At 38.6% G+C, this 16,793-nt stretch overlaps 1 pseudogene; it reads right to left on the bottom strand.

Moving 5' to 3' along the window:
- Window positions 1-633: 633 nt before the first annotated feature.
- Window positions 634-16,474, bottom strand: LOC148977321 (uncharacterized; annotated as a pseudogene).
- Window positions 16,475-16,793: the final 319 nt, after the last annotated feature.

Genomic DNA, 16,793 nt, shown 5'->3' with positions numbered 1-16,793 from the left:
ACTGAGATGGAGCCGATGGGACTGAGGACCAAGGCGGAGCCCGACAGAGCTGAAAGGGGTGGAGGAACCACAGCTTAAGGCCCGGAAGTCCAAGGCACAGGCAGAGTGACGTCTGACCAAGGTGGAGCTCGACGGACGAGGAAGCCCCGTGGAGCCGTTAGGACTATTATCCCAGATGGACACCAGGTAACACAGTCTCATCCCAAGTCGTCATATACAGTAACTGACGTCTTGGGACGTCTTTTGACCATACGTCAAAATCCGCCTTTTTAGGGTACCCTTAAACGTTGGTTAGTTGACAATCCCGGGCCGTCATACAACTGACGCTTTACCTTTAACATCAGTTAGGTGATGGGGTAGGTTTAGGGGTAGGTTTAGGTCTGGGGTAGGGTTAGGATCCGATAACATCATCTAACCGACAATTTAGGGTACCCTAAAAAGGCGGATGTTGACGTATGGTCAAAAGACGTCCCAAGACGTCAGTTATATGACGTCTTGGGATGAGACTGCGCTGGCCAAGGTAGAGCCGACTGGTCAACGAGCCATGGTAAGTAATCGGCTTGGTGTCAAGAGGCGGAGCCAGGGGATCCTCTTGACTAAGCGGAGCTGGAGACTGGTAGACCCAGTGCAGAATCACACTGCAGAGTGGAATCTGGCGGACAGAAGGGACACAGTACAGGTGGGGCCGAGGGAACTGGCTGTTATAGGTACAGAAGGTGGAAGAGGGAGGCTGGGCAGGACCTTAGGAAACACAGCACACCCACAATGATAGATGGTCTAGCCAGATCACTCACCAGGTCAGACAAATCATAGGACTCAGGGCTGATGATTGGCTCAGTGTTTGTACTGACACTTACATTGTGGCAGGCTTGGACTCTGTGCCTGTGGTGGGCTCTGGCATATGCTCTGTGCAAGCTGTGGGAGGTGGCTGGCTGTGCTCTGGGTCCAGATTGGGGCTGATGATGTCCTCCTCAGCAGGGCACACCCACTCAACAAATGCGGCAAAATCTCCCCAAGAACCAACACCGGGAAGGCATGCCTTCGATTTTTTTTCCCTTTCTTGTTATGTACTTGTCAGTTGTCCAACTGCTCTGCATAGATCAGAAGCAGCGAAAACTAGCACCACACCAAATCATTTTTAGATCTTGTTGCCTCACACACTATCCTGATCGCTTGATTTGTGTGTTTTTATTATAACAGCATTAGCAACCGATCAGGGGTGCGTTTCCCGTACAACGACGTAGTTCACTGCTTCACTACCATAGTACGATGCATCGTTGGAAAAATCAACTAGCTAGTCACGACTGTTTCCCGAATCCCACTGTCGCAAAGTATCGTTCAACCACGTTGGTTTCGCACGTGGTGGAGTAATAACTACTTTTAATGAAACTGTTTGAGATCCAATTAACGCCAGATTTGTTTTATATAAATTACAGACATGTCATCTGAAGACTATTTCTAATTGTTCTCAGTTGTTTTGCTTTATTACCAGACTCAATATTTGGCTCGTTCTTACATAGTGGAGCGCGTTCGCACATGCGCACTTTTCAAACACGTTACTTCAAATCTCTTGACAAACTAAAAGACGTAAATTCCATTTGTAAGTATTCTAAAGAAAAGACACCGGTTGTACTGAATGCCAGCTTGCTCATTATGCTCAAGATAAGGATTTATTACCTCCAAATGTGTTGCAATATAGAAACGATGCTTCTAACCACAGGTCGAGAGCTGTCGTTCAAACCACCCAACTTTGCGATGCTGTTTTCGAATGTTCGTTGGAACGATGGTTTCGGGAAGCACCGAATCGTTGAACTATGCTGATAACGACGGAACTTGCGACCATAGTTGGCTAACGATGCTTTCGGGAAACGCACCCCAGGATAGTGTGTGAGGCACGCAAGAACTCATAATTCCTTGGTGTAGTCCTAGTTTCTACCTCTTTCTGCTCTAGACAGATCAGTTGGACGGCCGGAAAATCCATAACAAAAAGGAAGAGACAAAAAACCCCTGCAAACAAAAATCTTATCTGTGTCTGATATTCAGTCACATGTGTGGCTGTAATGATAAGCAGACTTTAATAATCAACTCAGGAGAACACAACTACATTAAACCATAGACAAACCCAGACAAAGAACTAAGAAAACTAATGGCTTAAATACACAAGGAGTGTTAATTAACTAGAAAAGTAACTAGGTGCACAAGTGTTACGAATACGATGCTGTTATATTGCACAGGTGTAACAATTAAGAATAAGAATTCAATCTCTGTAACCATAACCTTATCAAAAATATACAGTAACAGCAGGAACTGGATTTGTCAGAGCAGCATGGCATTACAGATTAATCGCAATGGGAGGTAAAAATCTCGTAAGGCAGAAATTTGTGTAATTGGACATAATGAGTTTGACAAATAAGCATTTGAAACAAAGGTACTCTAAAGCACAGACACTTTTCCCAGATTTCCATGAGATGTTCAAAGAAACGAGTCTTAACAATCTGACAGAAACAAAAGTCAGACAGATTGCAGAGGATTCTCTATTTAAACCTCAATCTCATTTGCACTGCACAGGAATAGAAATGGGGCCTGAATTAAGAAAACTGTTAATTTTTAGTATGTTCAGCACAATCACCATTTTACTAATTGTTAAATCCACTTCAGATGAGCTCCTGACACCGAGGGATTGATAGAAGAAAGGAATGAAGGAAAAAAGAAACTAACCTGGAGTGATTCGACGTACTACATAAAAGGACTTACATTAACACATTCATTAACACACTAATAAAATGTGTGAATGAATTAGCTTGTTAAGAGAAAACCGAGAATACTCCCACAACGCTCGAATGGGATTATCCTGTTAATCTCTGCTGTCACTGACTGCTGGCCCAAATCTCCCTCCAACTCTGAGGAGGTGTTGGACCTGTCAGTGCACTGTACGTCTCTGTGTGTGACGGCCTGCCAGAATATGGGAAATCATGAGAACGCTTGCTTTGTGCCTCATTTTCTCCCGTTACTCTATGTAGAATCTATTTAATATGGGGAAAGAGTCTGGGAAATCTCCATTTCATGAGCCAGACCCTAAATTTAGACCAACTGAAAGAACATCATGCAGATTTTTTAAACTAGCTTTGCATATCTCTCTCTTTACTTTTTTTAAATGTCTTGAACAAAGAGTGAAGTCCTGTTATATGTTATCACTGACATACAGGACATCTGCATAGTCCTCACAGACCCTATGCTGAGGCTGTCTTACAGTATTATGAGCCAATTATATTATCCTGAAATGTGCTTATATAGGGTAATTTTATTTTTCAAAGCAGCCAAAATATATTTACACGCAAATAACAATTACAGGCAAACTTTTTTTGGTTATAAGCCATAGCCTTGTAATATGTGGTGCTTGCCCATGCAAGAGTGGCTTGTAAAGTGTTAAACTATGATTACAATAACCTCTTTAACCTCTCTTTGAAAAAACTTATCTCAACTTATCTGTGAAAAATGATTCATGACTCTATATCTATGCATCTATTATATAGTCTATATTATTTAAATGTCTTTACTATGCACTAACGTAAAAAAATAATAAGTATAATGTACTTTCTGTGTTTATATTGTATTGGAAAACACTATTGAGGTAGTGTTGAGGATACGGGTTCGGCCTCATGGGTAGATTTAGGGGTGAGTTAAGGTGTAAGGAAATGCTCAACAGAGTAAAAATAGATGTAATCACATACATACTGTAGTATACACTATATCAAATAGTTAATTTAAATGTTAGTATTTAACAGTTAAAGACACCTAATGTAAAGTGGGATGAATGATTTTAATTAGCATCTACAACTGCTTGTTTCAGAAAGGCCTGGTGCACCGTCACATTTGGAATTAAAATAATAAAGAATTTTAAAAAGGTTTGACCTAATTAATGACACGGCCAAGGAATGGGAAGATCCCATGTGGGTTTAATGTTTGGGAAATGTGTTGCATTTCTTTAGCATAATCATAAATCATGTTATTTAGTTATTCAATAGTGCAGTGTTCCCTGGGGTCTTAATCTATTATAATGGTGGTGTCTTTCGTAAAGGTAGCACCTTAAAATCTATACCAAACACATTTATTATTGGCAAAAAAAAAACAAAAAACATAAGATACACAGAAGAATACATTTACACATAAAATGCAGTTCAGGTTCCAAGCAAATACTGTAATGTAACACTTTATTATATATAAATTACAAAGGCTTCAGTTTAAAAAAAAGGTCAATTAAAGATAACTTCATGTAAAATATATTGCCTAGAAGCTGTTCTTAACAATATTGTCTATATTTGCCATTAAAGAAGGCACCTGACAATCCCTGTGTCTTTCTACTGCTACTGGATTGCTCTTTAATTTCTCTCATTATACCTATAACTCATTTAAGCAGACAGTAAAATTTGTATTGTAAAATACATCATCTACACTGGGGTCATTGACGTCTCAATTACTGAGGAAGGAAACACAAAGACATCTTGGTTTATGGAGCTATCAAATGAAATTTTATTGCCTAACACTATGATTTGTCATAATGTCCGGTGACATGAGACGTGTTACTTGTGTTTTATGAGCAAAAGGTGCATTCTTGTCAAAGCAGGAGGACTTCTCTCCTTTGCTTGAGAGGTTTCAGAAATACTCAACCCATATTTTGTTCATCTCTGTCAAATTCATTATTAAGTCATCTACATTTTATAAATGAATTCTATGAGTTTTGTTTAAAAAAAAAAAAAAAGTTAAACGTCAAAAGTGACCTGTTCAAGCAATGCCCCAGAAACCAACACACCATAGCAACCGACTAGCAATGTAACCCTTTAGTAACTACATAGCAATGGTGTGGAAACCAACCACTACTACACCCTAGCATTGTGGTTTATTGATTTTTTTTCTTTTTTGATCTTTATTCACTCAGTTTCATTCATAAAAGTTCACAGCTCTGTTATCTGTCTATCGGTCTATTAATCATCTCGCTGGCAGGCTGATTCTCACTATCTTCATTCTCACTATCTGTTGAATACAGTTAATTTTTTTTAAACGTGCATAAGAGTATGCTTTGAAAAATGATATGTGGTCGTGCTATTGAAATAATGAAGTTACCAAAGTTCAAGGTGATCCCATGTGACGGACAGCCAGATTAAACCACATGAGAGAGGAACATGGAGAGCTGGCTAGCGACTCAAGATGGGTCAATCATCTACTTTATCTAACCATTTAAGCTGGTCTATGAGGACAATACTGCTGACATTCATGATGTCGGATGGACTGGTTGCATTCTTGTCCATAGCATGGACATTAATTGACCAAGTTCCAGTTATTTATTTTTATTTTTTTATTAACTTTTAATGTCAATTTCGTAATCCTAAATGTGTATAAAAAATGGATGGATGGAACTTCAGTTATTTAAATATTTTCATTTTTTCCTTTCAATTTCCCTCCAAAGACTTTTCCTTTTTTTATATAAAAATGGTGAATCTCATTACATTCTTATTACTTACATTCTTATTACTTACTGAGCACAAGAGAACAACAAAGTCTGAAGCTGCTCGCTTAAAAGACCTTGCTCGCCTCTCAATCGTCCAATTACAAAACGGTTTTCACGGGATGAATTTTGAATTTGTAAGCTTTCGAATTATACCTAATCTATGATGATTACTAAAATATGTGATATGAAAAAAAAAGGCAATATAAAAAGAGCGCCAGTCGTCCCGCTAGCAGGACGTGACAGTTAATTAAACCTGTTTTTCTCAGAATTCCGTTTCTGAAAATCATAGCGGTCAGCCCAGTTTTGTTACAGAAAAACGATTAAATAAATAAAAACAGATTTGGAAAGGGCTTGAACCCAGCTTTAATATGGTCTCAAAACCTGTAATACTGTATGTCAAATTTCACCATGTGGTGGGTTTTCCCAGATCGCATCACATTTGATAAGCGATAATTAGATTTAAACTGCAATGCTTTTTTTTTCCCCTTAGTTGGTCACAGCACAGATTCATCCGTGCTGTGCCGTGCTGAGGTACAACCTCAGTTGATAATTCCGCGAATAACTGCAGTTGCAGATTTCGAACAGAGATGGCGACAAAGAAGAAAAACTATGGACTGCAGCTTTAACATGCTTAAAGACCATGTTGCAGGTTAACCACCACTGTTGATTAACACTAGAACGGCCACAACGGTCATTTTGACCGTTTTGAATTTTACATCTACAATAACTTTGTTGAAAAAAAATAATAAAATCCTGTTGGTACCTGACTTTTCCTAAAATTGTCTGTATTTTCATTTAAAATGCTTTTCATATAAATTAAGTTACGTAAATGTAAGGCAAAAAAAAAAAATGAACATATTTACCTATTTCGGCCATAGACAGTCATATTGACCGCACTGAATTTCGCAATATTTTTTTGTTTAATATCCCGCGGTTGATCTGGTCTCTCTCAACTGTCAACAGAAAGGTCCGTCCGGTCACCTCTGTAGCGGTGTTTGCTATATAATAATTTCTACATTAGTTGTTGATCAGAAATAAGCAAATAAAACCAGACTACAGTTATCTATAATACGTTATCTATAGGCTATATATCATCAGAGAATGATTCAGAGTCAGAGTCCACATCAAGGAAAAAGAGACGGCAGCTATCATCAGACACGGCGGATCCAGATGTTCCATTGATGTCGGATGATCCTGGTGAGCTCTGCTGCCCTGTCCTGCGCTGTTTGTTTTGCTGCATGGGCTGTTCACTGCTCTATTATTATTATATTGACCGCTTCGCATATCGTCACTATCTAACATTTTCATCATAGTTTTTGTCAGTTTTTTTTTAGTTATCGTCTCGTTTTCGTCTTTGAAAAAATGTGGTTGACGAAAATAATTATGAAAATTATTCGTCAATGAAATAAACACTGTTTTGAATCTAACGGTCAAATGACCGTTTGTGGCCGTTGTAGTAGTTTTGGAATTCTGGCATTTCTAGTGTTAATGGGTACATAAATCACTCAAGATATGTATATCATTTTTAAAATGTCTCAAAAATGGTCTTAAAGACCAGTTTTACATGCTTCTGGTATTAACGTTTTTTTGCTGTTTTTTACGCAATTCACATTGGGGAGAAGCGGAGGAAAGGGCGCCTCAGCCTAGTATTAGAACTATGGCGACTGACTGGGATGAGGGAGAGTTGGCAAGAAGAGCCAACGTGCATGCTGGCCCGCAGTTGTATAATTTTGAACCTGCTAGATGTGAGAGGGCAAATGAAGAATTGCCAAGAACTGATGGCCGTCAAAGCCAATTAAATACATGATCCGAGGAGAATGAGTGGAGAGTTGGTGAAGTGTCCTGGTGAGTTGCTATCATTTAGCAATGCAGCAATGAGCACTGGAGCTGTTTTAACTTACGAGCAGCAGTGCACAATAACGACACATATATTTTTTTACGGCCATTGAATTGCACCGAGTGAAAAATCCACTTTTCTTTATATCTAGTGGCAGTACATGATCATGACATTAGTTCAGATAAGTACCAGTAGCCTTTGTCATAGTGTCGTAGTACTGCTAAAGTTTGTCTTTGTCATTTAGAAATACAAAGCATCATGCTAGCTATTAGGGGTGGAAAAATACATTTATTCGTATTGTGAGTGTGAGTGTGTGTGTGTGTGTGTGTGTGTGTGTGTGTGTGTGTGAGAGAGAGAGAGAGAGAGAGGGCTATATCTGCTAATGTTATACTGTCTGCCTATCTCTCTCTATACGTGACTATATATCTAGTCTGTCTATATATCTAGTCTATATAGCTGTCTCTCTATATCTATGTATTTATCTATTTATCTATAATCTGCACTGTCTGTATACTCTCGTCTACTACTCGTTGCTCTCAACAAGGCGGGCTTTGGAAATTTTCTCCCCAAGGTGACGTAATGCAATGTATTGTGGGGGAAAGGAGAATCGTTGCAAACCACTGTAAGATAGTACCTACTTTTTCGTAATATATTCTGTTTTGTGGCACCCAACAACATAAAATACAATGGATAACAGTTTAAATGTTTATCACCAACAAGCAAATGGCTCAAATTTGTTGAAAAATTAACCCTGCAACACAGCCTTTCATTTTTCTTCGGATTCATTTTTTTTTCACAAACAATGCATTTCCAGTATGCTGAAATACTATCGCTGCATATTTGTGCAAAAAAAGTATTTATGTTTACATTTGACTATCACATAGTGTTGAAGCATGAGCCACAGACCATTCATTGAGCACTTCTGAAAACACAATTGTATAAGGTTACATTTCACAGAACTTTAATTTTGTTGTATTATTTTTTTCCACAAAAATTGCCATTGATTTCATGAGATATATCATTGCAGTCAAAACCACCTAAACTGAAACCAAGTCAAGATCAAGACCAATGTGTTAGGAAGACCAAGACAATACCACGTTTTTGAGAGGTTGAGACCAAGATGAGACCTAAGACCAAAGAAGAAAACCAGACCAACACTTCTCAAATTTATCTAAAAGATCAACATCTACTGCCTGAGATATGTCTTAACAACAAACACAATTAGAATACTATGACACACTACATATAAAGTAGCTGTTACCAATCAAATTAAATCACTTAGAACAAAATTAATCTTTGCACTGCAGAGGTGGCACAGAAGCTGCATATGAATCGGTAAAATTACAACTGCATAAATTAGGTTGTGATCAATGTGTATTTTCTATTTTATTTCTATTTTTTTTTTTTTATACAATTTAGTTTAGGCCTATTGAACATTTGTGTAAAATTGATTTCTAATTTGTAATTATGCTAATATTCATAAAAAAGGTATGTTGCTCTTGTTATATTGCTTAATTATATAATAGTATATAATATATAAAAACAAGATCTCGTTCAAGTGCTTTTTCCAATCATATCTTGAATTTTGTGGGCAAATTATGACCTTTTGGTGACATTTTTGACACAATCCCCCATAAATGTCTGACCAAATTAGAAATAAGTTATTGAATGCATTTGAAGCAAAAAAAAAATAAATAAAAATAAATCTTGATGTTAACAAATAAATCAGGCAATGCCCTGGCAATTTAGTGATATTCCCACAGTTGTGTTCTTGACCGGTTTTAGGAATCCTGAGTTCTCTTCAAAAATCTTCCAAAATCTTCAAAATAAATAGTCTTAAGATGAGTCGCAAGACCAAGACTGGTCTTGAGTACTGCAACACTGATATTAATAATACTGAATATTTGTAAACCAGTTAAATCTGGAATAAGTCCAGTAAGATTCAATCTTCTCAAAGATTTGGGTCCAAAGTTGACATGACGTTGTTATATTAAGGTAATAGTGTAGACACGAAGATATGCATTTTACAGCATTCTAAGGATTGGCAGTAGTTGCCATGCAGTTTATGGCTTTATAGCATGTTTTTTCTTCAATTAAAATCTGCTATCTAACATGCTATAAACACCAGAGGAAAATAAAGTTTAGAACATTGAGAAATATTTAACTTAAAACGACACCAGAGTCCACGTCCCCTCTTTGACATGCTGTATATTGCAGCTTCATTGCTCACGTGAACTTGACAAAAAATATAAAATAATAGACAACACAAGCTCATTGGAAAAAATGTACCTGTGGCAACATTTCTGCAAAACGTAAAATATGTACCAATACTTATATCCCTGCAGTTTCCAACAGAAATTAAGGCAGTAAAACAGCAAGCACTTTTAATCCTTTTCATACAAAATTAAATGGGCAGATTATGGATAAATTAAGACTTATTTTCATGCGGCTCCATTCAAAATATTATATTATGACCTCAAAGCACTTAGCACATTTGTAAACTATTACATTTTGGAGTTTGCCTAAAATTACCAGCTACATATGTCTGGCTTTTCTGACATACTAAGCTTGATCGGTAGCTCAGCTGGTACAGAATTGTACTTGCGATGCAGAGAGCTCGGGTATAAATCCTGTGAAAGATGAGGCACGATAAAAGAGCTCAAAAACTTCTAGAAACTAGCAAATATGGCATGGTTCCTTCAGCACTTGCGTTTTTATGTCAAATGTACTTTTGTTAACACTATCGGGTTTAGGGTTTAGTGTAGGTGTACAATATTTTAAAAGGTGTACAATATTTTAAAATGCGATGGAGCATTAACCTTTTAGCCCCACTCATTGGACTATTCAATTAAGAACTGCTGTAATACGTACAAAAACCATAATAAAACGTTGCCAGATTTACATTCATCTGTTTCAGATAAAACTGAATACACTTTTTGAGCCACTCACTGGACATTTCACCTTGAAACTGTCGCGAAACGTGCACGAAGGAACATAATATTATTTTTGCAGAAATGTTGGGCTGTACATGCGTACATCTGTACCACTTTTTTTACAGTCCTGTGTTCCCCATGTACATATATATTATGGTAATTGCAAATAACTACCCCATAAGCCAATCCTTAACCCATGCAGTTACCTTAGATTACCCATTACGTTTCTTAGGTACATGTACTGTAAAATTCAGTGAAATCCGTAAAATTCAGTGCACATTTGAGGACCACATGGGAAATAATTCGTATTGTTATACTGCAGATAGAGCATGAAGCATATTAACCAATGCCACTGGACTCAATACAAAACTCAAAGTAAATTTCGATAATAAATTGACATTAGTGCCATTTAACCTGTCTTTTTTACACACACTCCTATTAACCTCCTAAGACCCGAGAGTTTGCCTGGTGTGCATTTTATAATTGTTCTTGCTATTGGGGATAAGTAGGACCTAATAAGTATGATAACTAAAATTTGTTTTTGTACAGGAGGACAGTGGATCTATCTTAAGGAAACATTACATAATTTATTGTGCTCATTCCCTTCCTGTTATCTCTGTACTGATTGGAGGGCAATTAAAAGTATAAATCAACATATCATTAGATATTACAAAAAAAAAAATAAATAAAAAAAAAAAAATTGTAAACCTACTTTCTCTTATCCCAGGTTATATCATCCCAGTATAAAATATTTCTCAAATTTACAAAGATATTGTATGTTTAAAAGAATACTTATAGTAAAATGTAAATACAACTCATGAGCAATAAGGCTTTAGAAATTCATTTCTGTTTGGATGGAAATGATTGTGACTAAATGTTCTTATTTTTTATTATTTATTTTTTTTATCTCGAAACCTTAGTTTCTTGCACCTTTAGAACAGCTAAAATGCATTCACATGTATTATCATTACAAAGCACATCATTACAAAGCACTAGGACGACACCAACTCAGAACTCACACCTGCATTCTTATCGTTACCTTTATGCCTTTATAGATCTACCTGATCTACAGTACACTGTAATCGTGTTCCCATGTCAGATCATAAATGATCAAGACGTTTCTTAAGACCCAAATAGCAGATTTTTTTTTCTGTTTTATTTAGTTTTTACCTCCCGTGACCCTTAACTCTTTCCCCGCCAGCGTTTTAAAAAAAAGTTGCCAGCCACCGCCAGGGTTTTTGACGATTTTCGCTAAATTTGAATGCCCCGCTGAATATTTTCTTCCATGAATATATGAAGATGATATATATAAAAATAAAGATCTGAGCCTCTGCTTTTAGGCAAAAAAAAAAACGTTTTTATTTTATCTTTATCTGTTCTTTTTTTTATTGCCTCTTGAACAGAGGTAGGTTTTGTCAAAAACACAACATTTTGGACAAAAAACTGAGAAAAAGGTATTTTTATCAAACAAGTGCATTTAAAAGCAGAATACATTCAGATGTTGTTTCCTTCATATATAAAACTTTCCAAAATAAATTAAAAACATAAATAAATGTAAAATATATCAAATTTCCCAGGATGTAAGGGAAATGTAACTTTTGCAATAAAACTTCTGCCTCTGCCTCTCTGTGTTCTACCTGTGAATAATGATTGGAATTACAATAAACAAGCCTAGACACACACACACACACACACACACACACACACACACACACACACACACACACACACACACACACACACAAATACATATTACAATGTGGTAAATGTGCACAAAGAGAGAAATAATTTGACAATTACACCTTCATATTTAGACAGCCACACATAAATGCCTGCACACACACATAAATATTATAGTGTCATAATATTATACGATCTATCTGCGGCACGTCCATGGCTAGAACTTTCTGTGACAACATGTGCATCTCTCTCACTGACTACTTCGTCCCGATCAGATTCAGAATTATCAAATAAAGAGTGATCGGACTCCGAGTCCATTAACCTCCAGTACTTCAGCCATATACCTCTGCATTGTCTGTCTGATACATTCTCAGTACTCCACTTTTTGAGACAATTGCAATCTGTTTCTCTGATCAAAGAGTTGCGCACTCATTCAGGACATGCGCGCGGGTCTTCCTTACCGTATACCACCTAAAACACGGATACCCGGAAAATTCCGTGTTTGGCGCAGATGCGTTTTTTCATTAAACCCGGAAAATTCCGTGTTTGGCGGGGAAAGAGTTAAAGGAGATTTTAATAGTTTCAATTATGCAGGGCTGCATTTCTCAGTTGATTGTAGAGACCATTGGTGGCAAAGGCTTTTCGATCTACTTAGGCTTACAATACTTTTGGGAAATGTAGCCCATTCAGTCGCTCACGTTCGACATAGTCGACGTGTTGGCTGATTGGGATCTCGCTTAGAGAGCCTGTCATCTTCGAGTACTGTTAAAAGCAGCCAATGCACATTGGCGTGCCTGAAATGCATCACACACTCCGCCGCCACGGCGTGGGAATAAATACGAAAGTGGATGCACGCCCTAGTTGTCTTTCGCTTTGGAGCCGATTGTTTGGATGTCTCTGAAGAGTGCTGTTGATTTCAACGAGCGAGTGTGTCGGTGTTCTTGCAGGAAGAGCTCCCAGTGCTGGTGTTTCTACAGCGCGAGTGCAATGGTGATCGCAAGCTTTGAGCTCTCAACTACTGTTTTAACAGCATCACATTTCATTTTTTGTCTGTGTGTTTGACAGCTGGTTAGAGGGCGAAAAGTGAGTGCTTCACTGTTTCAGTTCGCTTATTCAGTGTTGCTGCAGTCATTCCCTGTGTGCTCCGGCACTAGTTACGGTCCCATTTCCTACAAGAGCAACACGGGTGTGAGTGTGTCTTTTTCAAGATGCCATTACATCCATGCGTTTCTGGGTGCAGTAAGGCTCTGTCACCCTCTGACGGTGGATGAGTCATAGATGAGTCATGTTCCCATTGCAGGAATGTGACCATCTTGGTGTTGAGATCGAGAATCGCCTACATCAAAAGTATAGGTGCAGTCCCTGCCTCTGGGCCCCGCCCTGTTCTCGCTTCTGGGTTACCTTCCCAGAGGAAGACTGGGGTGCCATCCAAGCCGGGTGATCTGAGGATTACAGTGAGAGGTAATCCGCCCGGCAAAGCAGGTGATAATCCAGACACGAAAAACAGAACCCGGGAACAAGGACAGGAACAAAACCGCAACACTGCAACAACAATCTGACAAAGAGAAAAGAATGCGATGAGTATTTGTGATGCGATCTGAGAAACCCCACCACATGGTGAAATTTGACATATTACATATTGACAGATTTTAAGCTGGGTTCAAGCCCTTTCCAAATCTGTTTTTAATTCTTTTATCGTTTGTCTGTAACAAAAGGTATGGTTATCTGAAGTCGGCTGACCGCTATGATTTTCAGAAACGGAATTTTGAGAAAAACAGGTTTAATTAACTGTCACGTCCGGCTAGCAGGCCGACTGGCGCTCTTTTTTATTGCCTTTTTTTATATCACATATTTTAGTAATCATCATAGATTAGGTATCATTCGAAAGCTTACAAACTCAAAATTTATCCTGTGAAAACCGCTTTGAAATTGGCCGATTGAGAGGCGAGCAAGGTCTTTTAAGCGAGCAGCTTCAGACTTTGTTGTTCTCTTGTGCTCCGCATCACACCACACAATAATGCTGGATAAATGCAAATAAATAAAAACGTGTGTGCTGTTGTAGTTTACACAGGACTGGCGGGACCTTTATTCTGCAATGTGGTTTATTTTGATAGACGAAACTGTCTTTGTAGTGTTAAGAGAAGAGCTAAATGGGCGATTTTGTTGTTTTTTGCCCCTCTGCTGCACAATGCGTGTTCTTAAAGAGAAAGAAGTTTTCAGCTTGCCAGTATAAATCGCTTTTTTTCCACACTAAACTACTAAACCACACTAGACACGATAAACAAGATGTTATAGAAAAATAATTTGTTGAAAACCCAATTTTGACAAAAAACTGACATTCGTTCTGTTTTTAGACCTTGAAACGTACCAGCGCAACATCCGACGGGTTTTCCCAGATAGCATCATATTTGATTGTTTTGTATTCACATGACATGGCTTTTACAGATGTACTTTGTATAGAGAGTAATTGTCTTTGTTTTCTCCTTATCCAGATCCCAGTGACCATAACTCCTATAGAGAAATCTGGTTGTCCAAATAACGACAGGGCACAGACGACGAAATGGGGGTTTCGCTAAGAAGTCTATTACCTTCGAGTGTTAAAAAAAAAAGAGCAAATGGCAAAGAAATGCCATGGGTCTGTACAATTTGCATAGCGTAACTCCGCCCCAACTCGTGGGTATAAAAGGAAGAACACTGGCAGAATGCAGATATGTTTCCATGCTGAGGAGCAAAGACTGAGCTCGGCATTCCAGCGGAAAAGCGGATGTGGCAGAAAGACGTAATGTTTCTGTTCCCTACTCAGGAAACGAGGGTTACATATGAAACTGAAACATTCCCCTTTGTAGTCACTGCGAGTTATGTCGAATGACGACAAAATGGAGGTATCAGTCCAATCACGCCACCTCTCAACTGTCTTCCAGTGCCCTGCGTAAGTGTGAACTCCCTGTTGTGAGACTGGCACGGACGAAGGACTCCAACTTAACACACAAATACCAAGGTATACTGGGGCACATATCTTAGTGGAAATATGCAAACCATGCCTGCCCGAAGGGAGGTCTTAGAAATACACTTATGGGCCGAGAGAGTGTAGCATACGGAAGAACACTGGAGTGTCCAGACTGTAGAGTGGAATCTTTCAACTCCAGGGGTGGTACGGTGGCTTGCCAAAGGGAAAGACACATGCTCTAGGAGGCTTAAGTTGGAAATACACACGTGGGGGTCGCCCTCTTGGCTCCGAAGCAGATACACATCTGCATTCAGCTAGCGTTCTTCCTTAAATACCCACAAGGTGGGGCGGAGTAACGCTATGCAAATTCCACAGACCCGTGTCATTTTTTTTTGGTATTGGCTCGTTTTTTAACACTCGAAGGTAACACTTCTAAGCGAAACCCCCATTTTGTCGTCTTTCGACTTAAAGGGTTAGTTCACCCAAAAATGAAAATTAAGTCATTAATTACTCACCCCCATGCTGTACCAAGCCCGTAAGACCTTCGTTCGTCTTCGGAACACAAATAAAGATATTTTTGATTAAATTTGAGAGCTGTATAACTACCACATTGGCTCCTAAGGGACTGCCTCTTGACGGCCCAGAAAGTCAATGAAGAAAATGTTTAAATATCCCAAGTGACTACCGTGGCTCAACTATATGTTTATCAAGCAACGAGAATAATTTTTGTGCGAAAAAAACAAACAAAAATAACGAGTTTATTCGACTATTCCTTTTCTTCCTTGTAGGCCAGAAACGAGACTTCCTTAGATTTCCACGACGCATGCGCGAGAACTGAACTGAAGTAGTGTAAGGAGATCGCAATTCTCGCGCATGCGTCGTGGAAATCTAAGGAAGTCTCGTTTCTAGCACCATTGGTGTCTAGCACCATTGACATAGTTGTTCCTCTCGACACTGATGTGCAAACTACGGGACCAGCAGCTGTGGCTGATGCTGATCTGACGCTGACTCAGACTCTTCATCTCCCCTGATGAAGAACTAAAGAACTGGTTTAAAGAACTGATTTCTTTAAAACAATCACCCGCACTTACCTGTATTCTCCTCTTGACTGTCTGGTTCTTCCTCTCGACAAGGCGGGGTGCTGCTGTCAGTGGCTGAGGGAACTCCGCCGGTAACGTCAATGTTGACGCCGCTCACTCCACTTTCCCGTCCTCCGCTTATCCCCCAGAACATAGGCGACTGTCTACCATTTCAGTGGTGTCCTTAAGTTTCTCTTGGGTTCCTCCTCCCGTTTTTGGATACTTTCTCCTGAATATTTTTTTTTTGGCATCTTGTACCATGTTTTTGTACCTTTTTTGTACATCTTTGACACTCCGCTCAATGGTCGGATTAACGCTGTTTACTGTCATCGCAATCTTTTTCCAAATTAAACACTTCTTTTTATTGCTACATTCAGCGTAAAATTTTCCCAGTAAAATTTACTTTCAAATGTTATACTCATCCAACAAACACATATTTTCCGCTGGTGTAAACTGCACTGAGCGGTTGAATGCACTTACTCGATCCGCCATGTTTTTTTGTGTTGAAAAGTGTCTTATTTTACCCAGAATACATTGCAGTGTAGTCCTACTTAAGATAGTCAGAGTCTTAAGTGCTTTGTGCAACGGTCTAATTTAGATGTCTATCTGAAGTCTGACTATCTACTATATCTAAGCCATAGTCAAAGTCTATCTTTGTGAAACCGGCCCCAGGGTGACAAGGAACATGAAATTGTCCAGTCATGACTTCTTGATTCATAGGAGTTTAAATATGGGGAAGCATAAAGGCCAAATTCCTTGAATCATCAATGACTAAAACCAAAGAACATGGTTCTGATGTGCATCAAAAGAT

This window comes from Pimephales promelas, chromosome 10, assembly GCF_988280905.1.
Source record: "Pimephales promelas chromosome 10, fPimPro1.hap1.1, whole genome shotgun sequence".
In the NCBI taxonomy this organism is placed as follows: Eukaryota; Metazoa; Chordata; class Actinopteri; order Cypriniformes; family Leuciscidae; genus Pimephales; species Pimephales promelas.
Note: the sequence above shows the minus strand (reverse complement) of the source record. Positions and strands in the feature narration are given on the sequence as shown.